The 15,473-nt window shown below is 47.2% G+C and overlaps 1 protein-coding gene across 1 annotated transcript in view; it reads right to left on the minus strand.

Moving 5' to 3' along the window:
- Positions 1-1,461: 1,461 nt before the first annotated feature.
- Positions 1,462-15,473, minus strand: part of LOC119971581 (mucin-6-like) — a 246,839-nt gene continuing 232,827 nt past the window's right edge. Inside the window, exon 23 of the mRNA XM_038807348.1 lies at positions 1,462-1,589. The gene's annotated coding sequence lies outside the window, so the exon portion shown is untranslated. The remainder of the gene's footprint in view (positions 1,590-15,473) is intronic.

Below are 15,473 nucleotides of genomic sequence, written 5' to 3' on the forward strand. Positions count from 1 at the left end.
CCCGTGAATCATGTCCACATGTTTTGGTCATGTCAGGAGATTGGGAGATCCTGACTTCTTTGAGAAAAGTGGGGGGGGCTGGGTAGCTGGGAAGGGGGGGGGGGAAGAATGGTGCAGTGTTAGGTATTATGTTGAGTTTGCTATTTACTGAAACCAAAGAGAAAATGCTGGAAACTCTCAGCAGGTCTGGTAGGGAGAGACAAGAGCTAACGTTTCGAGTCCAGATGACCCTTTGTCAAAGCTGTTATTTACTGTCCTGTTGGCTTGTTCTGTTTTGTAATTATGTTTGTTGTGAGAATGTATAAATGCCTCAATAAAATATATTTCAAAAAATAAAGTTAAGCAGTTGTGAGGAGCTGGAGTAATCTTGATTAGGCAGACTAAAAGTGCAAAGTGGTGAATGTGCAACTCTACTCACTTTTCCGGACCAATTGGTAAAACAAGTGTTTAGTGTATTGAACTCAGAAGTCTGCTCCAATTCTCACCTCCTCTATGACCTTCAATCTTATTGTTACATCACAAATCTTTCCTTCATTTCCTGGGAATTAATAATCCCTCCTTCTCAGAGTCTCCATCAATGCATCCAGGGGGATGTCATTGAACTGGGACGCAGGCTTTCATTTTGTTCCTCTCTTCTTTCTTTGTTAGAACTCCAAACACCTCGAAGTGCATTAAGTTAGCATTTTAAATACTGAAATTTGGATTGCATAATGTGGGTCTGCAGCATGCCCTCTGCCAATGATTGGATGGAAAACCCGGAAATAAAAGCAATCTACAGTGACTGTAATTTGTCACAAGTACGCCGATATGGGAATTGAACCCGCGCTGCTAGCCTTGTTCTGCATTACAAACCAGCTGTCTAGCCCACTGAACTAAACCGGTCCATGTTTACTATTGACTTCAAATCCAGATTAATTTACAACTAATTAGTAAGAGATTGCTAGCGTAAACCAGTGAGGTGGGTGGAATGAGCCACTCAGATACTCAGCTTTAACTGGTGAGGCAAGTAAATGAGAGGAATACTGATTCAGTTAGAGAATTGTCCTATGTCTTATGTAAGTGTGATTTTCTTAGCACAATGTCAAAGTGACCCTATAATCTTAATATTAATATAATTTTATTCTCCTGATATTAATGTGGTTCCTTTAGCCTAATAGCTACCCCAGCTAATGTTAGCTATTATTTAGTTTAATTTAGCTACCCCAATAGTAATATGATTGTCTTACCCCAATGTAAAACTTTATTGCTCTGGAGCATGTGACTCTTGATTGGCCACAAATAACATTTTCAGTTACAATCTTGAAATTTGGACGTGTTTCATTCGCACAACAGGAGTCCTAAAATCCCCAAATAAGCAAAGAAAATTGTTAACATAATAAGAAGTCACAAACCACATCAGAAACCTGAAACCATTAAAAAGCATTCCTTGGATGTCTTGTCTTTTTACCTGAACTAAAGTGTATTCACAGTTACCATTAAAGATAAATGTCTTGCCATCGAATGTGGTGATATGCCCTTCCCCATGAATGACACAAGTTGCAGGGCAATGCACATTTTCTACGCATTTCCATTTTCCACTATGACAGGAACTGTTGAGCAACAAAACAACAATGAAACAAATCAGATGAGTCTGACAAGTTCAGTGATAAACCATTACAATTCGAAGGATTCCTGCCACATTTAAACAGACAGAGAAAAGGAGATAACCCAGTTATTTTTCCTATTTATTATTAGTGAATAAGAAAAATTCGCAGTGAGTAGTATTCTTTGTTGTCACCAAAAATCTACTGGTCTAGTCATAACTGTCAACAATTAGATGGAAAATCTGGAATTATGATCATGAACTAACGGTTGGTGCTTCAGTTCTGCCTTTTGTGGAATAGAAATTAGTATATTGGTACGGTCATTATGTTAAGATTCAGTAGATGCTCATTGGCATTGCTGGTGCTATTCTTCTTGGATGAGACACGCTGAGTGTCTGTGTATTCCCATCCACTGAAGCCTGCCCATCGCTTCCAGACATACACACAAAGCCAATTGTTAGTCAAAGCATCTGTGTCACTGCTTTTGGATTCACTATCCACCCTACCATTCACTGGTGTTAAGGGTTTAGTTTGTTAATTATCTGAATATTTCTTTTACTATCTTTGATCAATTCTTCCTTTCTCCTTTCAGTCACAGTCCTCACATCACAGATCATAGAATTTACAAAGCAGAAGGAGGCTATTCAGCCCATCAACACTGCACCCAACCTCGGAAAGAGCACCCTACCGAAGCACACATCTCCACTCTATCCCCGTAACCCAGTAACCCCACCTAACCCTTTTGGACACTAAGGGCAATTTAGCATGGCCAATCCACCTAACCTGCACATTTTTGAACTGTGGAAGGAAACTGGAGCACCTGGAGGAAACCCACGCAGATACGCGGAGAACGTGCAGAATCTGCAAAGACAGTAACCCAAGCTGTGAATCGAACCTGGACCCTGGAGCTATGGAGCAAATGTGCTAACCACTTTGCTACCGTGCCATCCAGATAATAAACACTCTCCTGAAAATGAATTCTCTCTGGGCTCAATTTTACTAGCCCTCAAGGGACAGGGTGGGAGATGGGAAGACCCATACAGTGGCAAAGGAAGTTGGGTTGTGGAGTGTCTGACACCTTCTCACCACAATGGCATTTAACGGCAGAGGCAAGGTTCAGAAAGGCCCTCCCACCCAGAAGCCAAGTAAGGGCCTTTTCCCACTGCCGCTGGCATTTTACCCATGGTAGGTGATGTTTTGTATACTGAATGCATATCGCAACTCCTACCTTATCTTGAGTATCTCTGCTCTGATACAGCACGAATACTTCAAACTACTTTACTGATCCATAGGATCCCTGCAATGCAGAGGGAGGCCATTTGACTCATCGTGTCGGCACTAACAGTCCAGTGCGCACCTTACCTCGCCCCCCCCCCCCTCCCCCCTGCTATCCCCATAACCCACCTAACCGAGACACCTTTGGACACTAAGGGGAAATTTAAAATAGTCAATCCAGCTAACCTGTGTCGGAATTACTGCAAGGTATACACGGGAGCATTCTTTGATCAATCTTTATTGACTTGTGCACAAGACGAACAACTCAGTGGAACTCACTGTATTGTTCTGCCTGAGTCTAGTGAAGCAGAAACACGTATAGCTTTTTCAACCAGTAGGTTTACAGATGCAGTCTGATCCTTCATTTGCATGGCAACACATCAATAATATCACCGTTAAACGTACATTTTAAACCAATGAAAGAACAGTAATTCTAGCCAATAGAAAACAGGGCAAATAGACCAATAGAAAAATGAGCATTTTCCATCCTTCATTTGCAGACTTATCTCCTCACCTGCCCTTGGATGTTACTGTAGTTTACAGAAAGCGCATTCTTGTTTCGGCTATCTCCATCATTCTCTCTGCAGACCCATGTCATTCACTAAGAAACAATTTATTATGGATTACACATCTGCATGTCTTTGGACTGGAGGAGGAAACTGGAGCCCCCAGAAGAAATCCACGCAGACGTGAGGAAAATGTGCAAACTTCACACAGACACATAATGTACATTAGAGGTAGGTACACCTCTCTTGAGTACAGATTATTTCATCTGCTCTTCTGAGTCTCCAGCATATGACTGCTAATGTCACTGTTACATCATGATATACATCACCAACCTATTACAACCCATTACGATAACTATTAATCCTACCCAGAAGTATAATGCCAACTTCTTTAATAGCAATATTAAACTATTCCTCAACCTATTTCCATTACTTATTCAAACTTCTGTAACCTCTTTTACTGTTACAGATTCTTATCAAACTCAACGTCTCACATGCCCCCCCCCCCCCCCCCCCCCTCCCCCGCCACGCCCAACCACCCATCTCCTACAATTTCCACGTCTCCCTGGGAGGATCTCATGGATACATGTGGAGCTTGTCTTTTCCTGCTCATCTGCTTCTCCATCTGCCATGATAAGACCATTATAGATATGCTTAATTAACTCCCGCATCATTGCCTTTGATATCCTCATTCCCACAAAATTATTGACCATCTTCCAACTCCATCATTGCCATGGAACAGTTGTCACCTTCAAGCATGAGGGTTGCAGATTGAGAGCACATGGTAGACAACTAACTTTCCAATCATCAGGTTTGTCTCAGTATTTGCTTTCTCAGTTAAATGTCCTACTGCTCCAGGATCATGCCATAGATAAGTACAACCATGATTAACCAACCACTTAAGCACTCACCCCGTAACTGGCCTCACAGTAGTGGTGATGTTGGAGATGCATTGAACAAAAACTTAGAGCTGTATGCGATAAAGGAACATCTGTAATTATCGGTGATTTTAATCTGAATATAGATTGGGCAAATCAAGTAGTAACAAAAACAACGTAGTGTCATGTGAGAGTACCTTTAAGAAATGGTGTTTTGTAAATGGGTGTGTATATAAATACTGTAGTGAGAGTACCTTTAAGAAACTGGTGTTTATTACTGCAGTGATGTCAGAGAGTGGGTGTAGCTGGGCTGTCTGTCAGCTTTTTACTTGTGTTTTTAGGCTGTTTGCTGCAGGGTGTGCTTTAGTTTTTGTTTCAGATGCTGGATAGCTGCAGTCATAGGCAAAAGATGTGTGAATCTCTCTCTGTATTCTAAAGACTGGTGATTTAAAACTAATAACAGTAGTGGCTTTAACCTGATGTGCTCCTGGTCAAAGGTTTTAAGTCTTATGAATGTTAAAAGGAAAGCTTAAATGATTACTTAATGTTGTATTCTTTGGGGGTTGTATTTAAATTAATGGTTGCTAAGATGTGCACTGTATGTTTCAAAAAGCTTAACTTGAGTTCACAGAATAAACATTGTTTTGCTTTAAAAAATACTTTTCTATTTCTGCTGTACCACACCTGTAGAGTGGGCCATGTGCTGTCCATACCACAATCTATTAAAAGTTATGGGTCAGGTGAACTCCATGATATACTTTGGGGTTCTATAAACCCTGGCCCATAACAATAGGACCAATTCCTGGAGTGCATATGCGATGGTTTTCTGGACCAATACATTGAGGAACCAACTGGAGAATAGGATATCCTAGACTGGGAATTGTGTAATAAGAAATGAATCATTGATAATCTAGTTGTGCGAGGCCCCTTGAGGGTGAGCGACCATAGTATGTTTGATTTCTTCATCAAGGTGAAGACTGGCTTGAATCCTCCATCCAAATTAAGGAAACTATAACAGTATGAGGCATGTGCTGGCTATGGTGGATTGGGAAAAGATATCTAAAGGGATGAGAGTGGATAGGCAATGCCATATATTTAAAGAATGTATGGGTAAACTGCAACACTTGTTCATTCCTTTATGGCACAAAAATATAATGGGAAAGGTGGTCAAACCGTGGCTTCCAAGGGAAATTAGAGACAGGATTAGATTCAAGGAAGAGAAATGCAAAATGGCCAGAAAAAACATCAGACCTGAGGATTTGGAGCAGTTTAGAAGTCAGTAATGGAAGACAAAGGGATTGATTAAGATGAAGAAAATAGAGTAAGCTTGCGGGAAACATCAAAAGTGACTGTGAAAGCTTCCACAGGTATGTGAAGAGAAAAGGATTGGTGAAGACAAATGTAGGTCTCTTACAGTCATTGGGAATTTATAATGGGGATCAAATCAAATTAAATACATACTTTGGTTCTGTCTTTACAAAGGAGGACACAAATAACTTGCAGAAAGGGCAGCACAGTAGTATTGTGGATAGCACAATCGCTTCACAGCTCCAGGGTCCCAGGTTCGATTCCGGCTTGGGTCACTGCCTGTGCGGAGTCTGCACATCCTCCCCGTGTGTGCGTGGGTTTCCTCCGGGTGTTCCGGTTTCCTCCCACAATCCAAAGATGTGCAGGTTAGGTGGATTGGCCATGATAAATTCCCCGTAGTGTGCAAAAGTGCCCTTAGTGTTGGGTGGGGTTACTGGGTTATGGGGATAGGGTGGAGTTGTTGACCTTGGGTAGGGTGCTCTTTCCAAGAGCCGGTCCAGACTTGATGGGCTGAATGGCCTCCTTCTGCACTGTAAATTCTATGAAATAATTCTATGAAATGTTGGAGAATACAGGGTCAGATTGAGAAACTGAAATAAATGAGTATTAGTAGGGAAATGGTGTTGGGGGAAATTGATGGGACTAAAGGCCGATAAATCCCCAGGGCATGATAATCTACATTCCAGAGTATTTAAGGAAGTGGCCTCTAGAAATATTGGCTGCATTTGTGGTCATCTTCCAAGATGCTGCAGACTCTGAAACAGTTCTGACAGGTTGGAGGACAACTAATGTTATCCTAGTTTAAAAAGGGAGGTAGTGGGGAAATAGGGAATTATAGAGCAATCAACCTGATGTCGGTAGTGGGGAAAGCACTAGAGTCCATTTTAAAAGAATTAATAGCAGAGCACTTGAAAAACTAGCAGGATCGGACAGAGTCAGCATGGGTTTACAAAGCCCATTTTCTTCCAAATGGGAATAGATCCTATCCCTCAGTATCTTCTCCAGCAGCTTCCCTACCACTGATGTCAGACTCACTGGTCTATAGTTACCTGGATTATCCCTGCTACCCTTCTTAAACAAGGGGACAACATTAGCAATTCTCCAGTCCTCCGGTACCACACCCCGTGTTCAAGGATGCTGCAAAGATATCTGTTAAGGCCCCAGCTATTTCCTCTCTCACTTCCCTCAGTAACCTGGGGTAGATCCCATCCGGACCTGGGGACTTGTCCACCTTAATGCCTTTTGGAATACCCAACACATCCTCCCTCCTTATGCCGACTTGACCTAGAGTAATCAAACATCTATCCCTAACCTCAACATCCGTCATGTCCCTCTCCTCGGTGAATACCGATGCAAAGTACTCGTTAAAAATCTCACCCATTTTCTCTGACTCCACGCATAACTTTCATCCTTTGTCCTTGAGTGGGCCAACCCGTTCTCTAGTTACCCTCTTGCTCCTTATATACGAATAAAAGGCTTTGGGATTTTCCTTAACCCTGTTTGCTAAAGATATTTCATGACCCCTTTTAGCCCTCTCGAATCCTCGTTTCAGATTGGTACTACATTCCCGATATCCTTCCAAAACTTTGTCTGTCTTCAGTCGCCTAGACCTTATTTATACTTCCTTTTTCCTCTTAGCGCGTCTCACAATTTCACCTGTCATCCATGGTTTCCTAATCTTGCCATTTCTATCCCTCATTTTCACAGGGACATGTCTGTCTTGCACTCTAATCAACCTCTCGTTAAAAACCTCCCACATATCAAATGTGGATTTACCTTCAAACAGCTGCTCCCAATCCACATTCCCCAGTTCCTATCGAATTTTGGCACAGTTGGCCTTCCTCCAATTTAGCACTCTTACTTTAGGACCACTCTCGTCTTTGTCCATGAGTATTCTAAAACTTACAGAATTGTGATCACTATTCCCAAAGTAATCCCCGACTGAAACATCAACCACCTGGCCTGGCTCATTCCCCAACACCAGGTCCAGTATGGCCCCTTCCCGAGTTGGACTATTTACATACTGCTCTAGAAAACCCTCCTGGATGCTCCTTACAAACTCTGTTCCATCTAAACCTCTGACACTAAGTGTATCCCAGTCAATGTTGGGAAAATTAAAATCTCCGATCACCATTACCCTGCTGCTCCTACATCTTTCCATAATCTGTTTACATATTTGTACCTCTATCTCACGCTCGCTGTTGGGAGGTCTGTAGTACAGCCCCAACATTGTTACCAGACCCTTCCTATTCCTGAGCTCTGCCCACATCACCTCACTGCTCGAGTCCTCTAGTGTCCTCCTTCAGCACAGCTGTGAAATCCTCTCTGACCAGTAATGCAACTCCTCCACCCCTTTTACCTCCCTCTCTATCCCACCTGAAGCATCAATATCCTGGGATATTTAGTTGTCAATCATGCCCTTCCCTCAACTAAGTCTCAGTAATAGCAATAACATCATACTCCCAGGTACTAATCCAAGCCCTAAGTTCACCTGCCTTACCTACTATACTTCTTGCATTAAAACAAATGCACCTCAGACCACCAGTCCCTTTGCGTTCATCATCTGCTCCCTGCCTATTCTTCCCCTTAGTCACGCTGGCTTCATGATCTAGTTCCTTACAGGCTTTAGTTACTACCTCCTTACTGTCCACTGACCTCCTCATTTGGTTCCCATCCCCCTGCCACATTAGTTTAAACCCTCCCCAACAGCGTTAGCAAAAGCACCCCCAAGGACATTGGTTCCAGACCAGCTCAGGTGTAGACCGTCCAATTTGTAGTAGTCCCACCTCCCCCAGAACTGGTCCCAATGTCCCAAAAATCTGAACTCCTCTCTCCTGCACCATCTCTCAAGCCACGCATTCATCCTGCCTATTCTTTCATTTCTACTCTGACTACCACATGGCACTGGCAGCAATCCTGAGATTACTACCTCTGAGGTCCGACTTTTTAACTTGGCTCCTAACTCCCTAAATTCTGCTTGTCGGACCTCATCCCGTTTTTTACCTATATCATTGGTGCCTATATGCACCATGACAACTGGCTGTTCACCCTCCCCCTTCAGAATGTTCTGCAGCCGATCTGAGACATCCCTGACCCGTGCACCTGGGAGGCAACATACCATTTGGGAGTCTCGTTTTCAACCACAGAACAGCCTATCTACTCCCCTTATAATTGAATCCTCTATGACTATAACCCTTCCACTCTTTTTCCCACCCTTCTGTACAGCAGAGCCAGCCGCGGTGTCATGAACCTGGCTACTACTGCCTTCCCCTGGTGAGCCATCTCCCCCAACAGTATCCAAAACAGTATACCTGTTTTGGAGGGAGATGACGGCAGGGACACCTTCCTGCCTTCCTGCTTTTCTCTGCCTTTTGGTCACCCATTCCCCTTCCCCCTCAGCAATCCTAATCTGTGGTGTGACCATTTCGCTAAACGTGCTATCCACGACCCCCTCAGCATCGCGGATGCTCCAAAGTGAGTCCATCCGCAGCTCCAGAGCCGTCATGCGGTCTAACAAGAGCTGCAGCTGGACACACTTCCCGCACATGAAGGAGCCAGGGACATCAGCCACATCCCTGAGCTCCCACATTGAGCAGGAGGAGCATAACACGGGACTGTGGGTGGAAACTGGAGCACCCAGGGGAAACCCACGCAGACACGGGGAGAACATGCAAACTCCACACAGACAGTCAACCCAAGGCAGAATTGAACCCGGGTCACTGGCGCTGTGAAGTAGCAGTGCTAACCACTGTGTCACCGTGCTATCCATGCATTGTTCCTCAGAGCTGCCTGGGCAGTGGTATCCAGGGGATGTGAGGATGGTCCAGCCTGCTCGTCTGATTGCCCAGCAAGGGAAGGAGACGGCACGAGTGCATCACAGGGGATATATGATGTGAAATATTTACTCAAGTAAATACAGAGGGACATAGATAAGCTGCAGAGCTGGGCTGAGAGGTGGCAGATGGAGTTTAATGCGGAAAAGTGTGAGGTGGTTCACTTTGGAAGGAGTAACAGGAATGCAGAGTACTGGGCTGATGGCAAGATTCTTGGTAGTGTAGATGAACAGAGAGATCTCGGCATCCAGGTACATAAATCCCTGAAAGTTGCCACCCAGGTTAATAGGGCTGTTAAGAAGGCATATGGTGTGCTAGCCTTTATAAGCAGGGGGATTGAGTTTCGGAACCACAGGGTCATGCTGCAGCTGTACATAACTCTGGTGCGGCCACACCTGGATACTGCGTGCAGTTCTGGTCACCACATTATAGGAAGGATGTGGAAGCTTTGGAAGGGTTCAGAGGAGATTTACTAGGATGTTGCCTGGTATGGAGGGAAGGTCTTACGAGGAAAGGCTCAGGGAATTGAGGTTGTTTTCGTTAGAGAGGAGAAGGCTGAGAGGTGACTTAATAGAGACATATAAGATAGTCAGAGGGTTAGATAGGGTGGACAGTGAGAGTCTTTTTCCTCGGATGGTGATGACCAACACGAGGGGACATAGCTTTAAATTGAGGGGTGAGAGATATAGGACAGATGTCAGAGGCAGTTTCTTTACTCAGAGAGTAGTAGGGGTGTGGAACGCCCTGCCTGCAACAGTAGTAGACTCGCCAACTTTAAGGGCATTTAAGTGGTCACTGGATAGACATATGGATGAAAATGGAATAGTGTAGGTCAGATAGGCTTCAGATGGTTTCACAGGTCGGCGCAACATCGAGGGCCGAAGGGTCCGTACTGCGCTGTAGTGTTCTATGTTCTATGTTCTAAGTTGAGGCTTGAGGAATGAATGTGTGACCTGAGGGTTCTCATTTTTGCTCGTTGCCCCCACTTCACCCTCTGCACATGTTCTTTCCTCATGTTAGGAGAGGGTACGGATCTCTCGCATCACTCCGGGTAGCTGTGCCCGCTCAACTTTTTCCTGCAGAGAGACAGGTGGGAAGAGGGTACGTGGAGTGCTGCCAGTCCAGATGGTTGAGGAGTGGCAAGTGTGGGGTTGGATTGGGAGCAAGGATGTGAGGAGCAAAGTAGAGACTGAGGGGCATCATGGCGTTTGGCGGGGTAGAGGGGACGGAGGAAAGAAAGAGGGCCTCATGATAGGTGGGAACCCGAAAGGTGGATGGATGAGGGATCACCTTGGAAGTGCAAGGAGTGGGTAAGGAGGTGCAACGAGAGGCTGGAGGTGGCAGACTTACCTTGGCCGTGTGAAGAAGGTCATTCATTTTTTTGTGGGTATTACTTCCACTTTCCTCTTCTACAGGGAGCTGGCACTGACTAAAGCAGCCACAGCCTGGTTGGACAGCTTTGGGTACCCAGATACAGGACATCCTGCCTCTGCTGGACTCCATCCAATCTTGGAGCAGGCTTCCTGAAGCAAGTGTTGGGGCCGTGGCTGGGGATGCAGTTAATGGAACACACCCCACTGATTGCAGAGATTAAGTTTCCCCGTGTAATTCACGCAAAGGAAAAATGTTTGCTCCAAAGGGTCAAAACTCAATGCAACATACTGCCAATGGCGCGGTAGGACTCGCACCATTTTTCTCAGTGAAACAGACACTTTGGCACTTTCTGGTAAATCGGGTCTTTTTCCAGGTACCAGCCAGTGACTAGTGGGGTACCGCAGGGATCAGTACCAGGACTCCAACTATTTGCAATATATATTAATAATTTAGATAAGATAATATCTCCAAATTTGCAGATGACACAAAGGTGGGTGGTAGGGTGAGCTGTGAGGATGCAGAGATGCTTCAGTGTGATTTGGACAAGCTGAGTATTTAATAAGGACATGGGAGTCCATGTTGAGTAAGAATAAAGAATTTTGGTTTATTTACAGTCACGTTATATACAACTCCCAGTAGATCCCTACCGGGTCTCTACATGGTCGGTGCTTACTGCCTGTCCTTTATACAAAGCTGAATGGAGTTCCCTGCTCCTCAGTGGGAGAACTGATACTCCATGAGAACCACAGGGAAGATAATCATTCCCACCCCGTAAGTCCCATCTGGACATAACATTCCTCACCTCAACAGCCAATGAGGAGAAACATTCCTCACCTCAACAGCCAATGAGGAGGAGGAGAAGGAAGTGCAGGTGGAGGATGTTGGACCCTCTTCGGCTCCGGTGAAAAGTCGAGCCCCCGATGCTCCGGATCAGACGGCATATACCTCGAAGGGAAACGCCATCTGGGGCAGGGCCGCCATAGTGGACAATGATGCAGGAAACGGCTGAAACGTTGTATCTGTATCTGAGACATCTGCATGTCCATGTCTGAATTCAAAGATACAATGTCAAGCATGTTGGCATCGACACAGATTGGAGGAGTCACAGCAGGTTGGTTTGGCATTTGAGGACCCCAGTTACAGTGTGCAGTGGTCCAGTTTGGTGTCCGTCGAGCCTGAAGTTTGCTTCTTTAGTCTCCATTTAACCACCTGCACAACCCTCTCTGCCAAGCTATTTGATGCTGGATGGTATGGGGGTCAGTGTGGCCATGCCGAATCCCGTTGCCCATAATGAAAACGGCAAATTCATCACGTGTGAAAGAGGCCCCGTTATCTGTTCCGAGCACTTCCGGGATTCCATGTGTCGAAAAAGAAATGCTCACTTGCTCAACGGTCATCCAGGAGACGATCATCACCATCTTGTGGACTCCAGCCATTGGAGTGGGCGTCCACCAGGATGAGAAATATCAAACCCAGGAATGGACCAGCACCGTTAGCGTGTATGCAAGCCCAAGGGTGCGCGACCACTTCCAAGGGCATAAGTATGCCGCCGTGGGGAGCTAATGGTGCTCTTGAGAGATGGAGGACATCTGGCCAACGTCTTGCATCTGTTCAAACTTGGCCACCAGACATAACTTCTTGCCAACATCATTATTATCGACCCTACTGGTGTCTGTTGTGAAGGTCCTTTAACACCATTTCCTAGCCCTTCATCAGAACAACAATCCTCGTGCCCCAAGGGAGGATACCATCTACTATAGTCAGCTCCAAGAACTACATGGAGAAACCCTTCAACCCGTCTGGTAGCTGTTGATGCTGGCCATCATATAGCATGATGTACCATCAATTGAACGCGAGGCGAGTTACTGGACAAAAGTATGGCTTTAATCAGCTAGATGTTAGCCCTGCGGTCGATTACAGTAAATGGACGACCGCCGGGAGTGCTGGGTATTTATACCCCGCCCTGGAGGCGGGGTTAACTCAGCCTCTCGACCAATCGGGGAGCCATCACATGACTGGTCTCAACCAACCGGTCGAGAGGCACATGACCGACCAGGGCCAATGGTAAGCCGGTGTTCTGCACCAATGGCAGGCAGCTATGCTAATCATACCACAACATTCACCCCTTGCGGAGAAAGAAGCCGGGCGGGGGGTGGATGTGTCAACGAGAGCTGGGGGGGGGGGGGGAGAACTGGTGGTATGAGTAGTAATGAGAGAAGGACAAAAAATGTATCCTTGGCTTCCCACTGGCCCAGACATTTAACAACAGTACATAGTGTCCATACAAGGTCCATGGTGGTGTTGAAAGTTAAGTGGACTCGATCAGCCTTCTCGTTGCCCGTGACGTCCTGGCAGACCGCCGCAGTGGAGTTGGTGACGCTGGTTCAGCCGATGGTGGTGGTTCAGCTGATGTCCTGGACTCCGGGAGCGAGGGTCCTTGAACTGTCTCCATAACCCGGGCTGGTGGTGGAATCGCCATGGATGGGGGAGGGGTGGCCTCGGTGGGGCGCAGGGGGAAAAAGAACAGGGTGAAGTCTGACTATAGTCTGTGGTGAAGGGGGGGAGGGCCGCACGCCGGCGGGTGCCAGGTCCCGGAGGGAGACCGTGTCCTGCCGACCGTCGGGGTACTCCACGTACGCATACTGCGGGTTAGCGTGGAGTAATTGGACTTGTTCCACCAACGGGTCGGACTTGTGCACCCGCACATGCGTCCGGAGCAAGATGGGTCCGGGGCGGCCAGCCACATCGGGAGAGGGGATCCGGAGGACGACTTCCTGGGGAAAACAAGAAGGCGTTCATGAGGTGTCTGATTTGTTGTGGTACAGAGGAGGGAGCAGATAGAATGTAGGGCATCAGGGATAACCTCTTGCCATCAGGAAATAGGGAGATCTCTGGACCGGAGGGCCAGTAGTATGGTCTTCCAGATGGTACCATTCTCCTGCTCGACCTGTCCGTTACCCCGAGGGTTATAGCTGGTCGTCCTGCTAGAGGCAATACCCCTGTTGAGCAGGAATTGACGCAGCTCGCTGCTCATAAAGGAGGACCCCCAATCGCTATGTATGTACGCGGGGTAGCCGAACAGAGAGAAGATGGAGAGGAGGGCCTTAATGATGGTCGATGTGGTCATGTCAGGGCAGGGAATGGCGAAGGGGAAGCGGGAGTATTCATCGATCACCGTCAGGAAGTAAATGTTGCGGTTGCTAGAGGGAAGGGGCCCCTTGAAGTCAATGCTGAGACGTTCGAAGGGGCGGGATGCTTTGATCAGATGCACGCGCTCGGGGCGGTAGAAGTGCGGTTTGCACTCTGCGCAGATGTGGCAGTCACGTGTTACTGTCCTGACTTCCTCGATGGAGAAGGGTAGGTTGCGGGCCTTTATGAAATGATAGAAACGGGTCACCCCTGGATGGCAGAGGTTCGCGTGGAGGGAGCGGAGGCTGTCAATCTGCGCGCTGGCGCAGGTAATGCGGGACAGGGCATCAGGAGGCTCATTGAGCTTCCCAGGACGATACAAGATATCGTAGTTGTACGTGGACAACTCGATCCGCCACCGCAAGATCTTGTCGTTCTTAATCTTGCCCCTTTGTGCATTATCAAACATGAAGGCTACTGACCGTTGGTCTGTGAGGAGAGTAAATTTCCTGCCGGCCAAATAGTGCCTCCAATGTCGCACAGCTTCGACTATGGCCTGGGCTTCCTTTTCCACTGAGGCGTGGCGGAGTTCGGAAGCCTGGAGGGGTTCTGGAGAAGAGGGCCACGGGTATGCCCGCTTGGTTCAGGGTGGCCGCTTTGATGCGGCTAAAGGCCTGGCAGGCCTCTGATGATGGCGGGAAGGTCGTGGACTGAATGAGGGGACGGGCCTTGTCGGCGTAATTGGGAACCCATTGGGCATAGTAAGCGAAGAAACCCAGGCAGTGTTTAAGGGATTTGAGGGTATTGGGGAGAAGGAGTTCCATCAGGAGGCGCATGCGTTCGGGGTCGGGGCCTATCACTCCGTTACGCACTACGTAGCCGAGGATGGCTAGACGGTCGGTGCTAAACACGCACTTATCCTTATTGTAAGTTAGGTTAAGGAGTTTTGAGGTTTGGAGGAATTTTCGGAGGTTGATGTCATGGTCCTGCTGGTCGTGGCCGCAGATGGTGACATTATCGAGGTACGGGAAAGTAGCCCGTAATCCGTACTTGTCGACCATTCGGTCCATCTCCCGTTGGAAGACCGAGACCCCATTTGTGACACCGAATGGAACCCTGAGGAAGTGGTAGAGGCACCCATCAGCCTCGAACGCAGTGTACTTGCGGTCACTCGCGCGGATGGGGAGCTGGTGATAAGCGGACTTGAGTCCACAGTGGAGAAGACTTTGTATTTCGTGATATCGTTTACCATGGCGGAAATACGGGGAGAGGATACGCGTCCAGTTGCGTAAACCGGTTGATGGTCTGGCTGTAGTCGATGACCATCCGGTTTTACTCCCCAGTCCGGACAACCAGCACTTGGACTTGCCAGGGACTGTTGCTGGCCTCGATGACCCCTTCCTTCAGCAACCTCTGGACCTCGGACCTGATGAAGGTCCGGTCCTGGGCGCTGCACCGTCTGCTCCGGGTCGCGACGGGTTTGCAATTGGGGGTGAGATTAGCAAACAAGCAGGGGGGTCCACTTTGAGGGACGCGAGGCTGCAGACAGTGAGGGGGGGTATAGGGCCGCCGAATTGGAAGGCCAAG

The sequence above is a fragment of the Scyliorhinus canicula genome, chromosome 9 (assembly GCF_902713615.1).
Source record: "Scyliorhinus canicula chromosome 9, sScyCan1.1, whole genome shotgun sequence".
Lineage (NCBI taxonomy): Eukaryota > Metazoa > Chordata > Chondrichthyes > Carcharhiniformes > Scyliorhinidae > Scyliorhinus > Scyliorhinus canicula.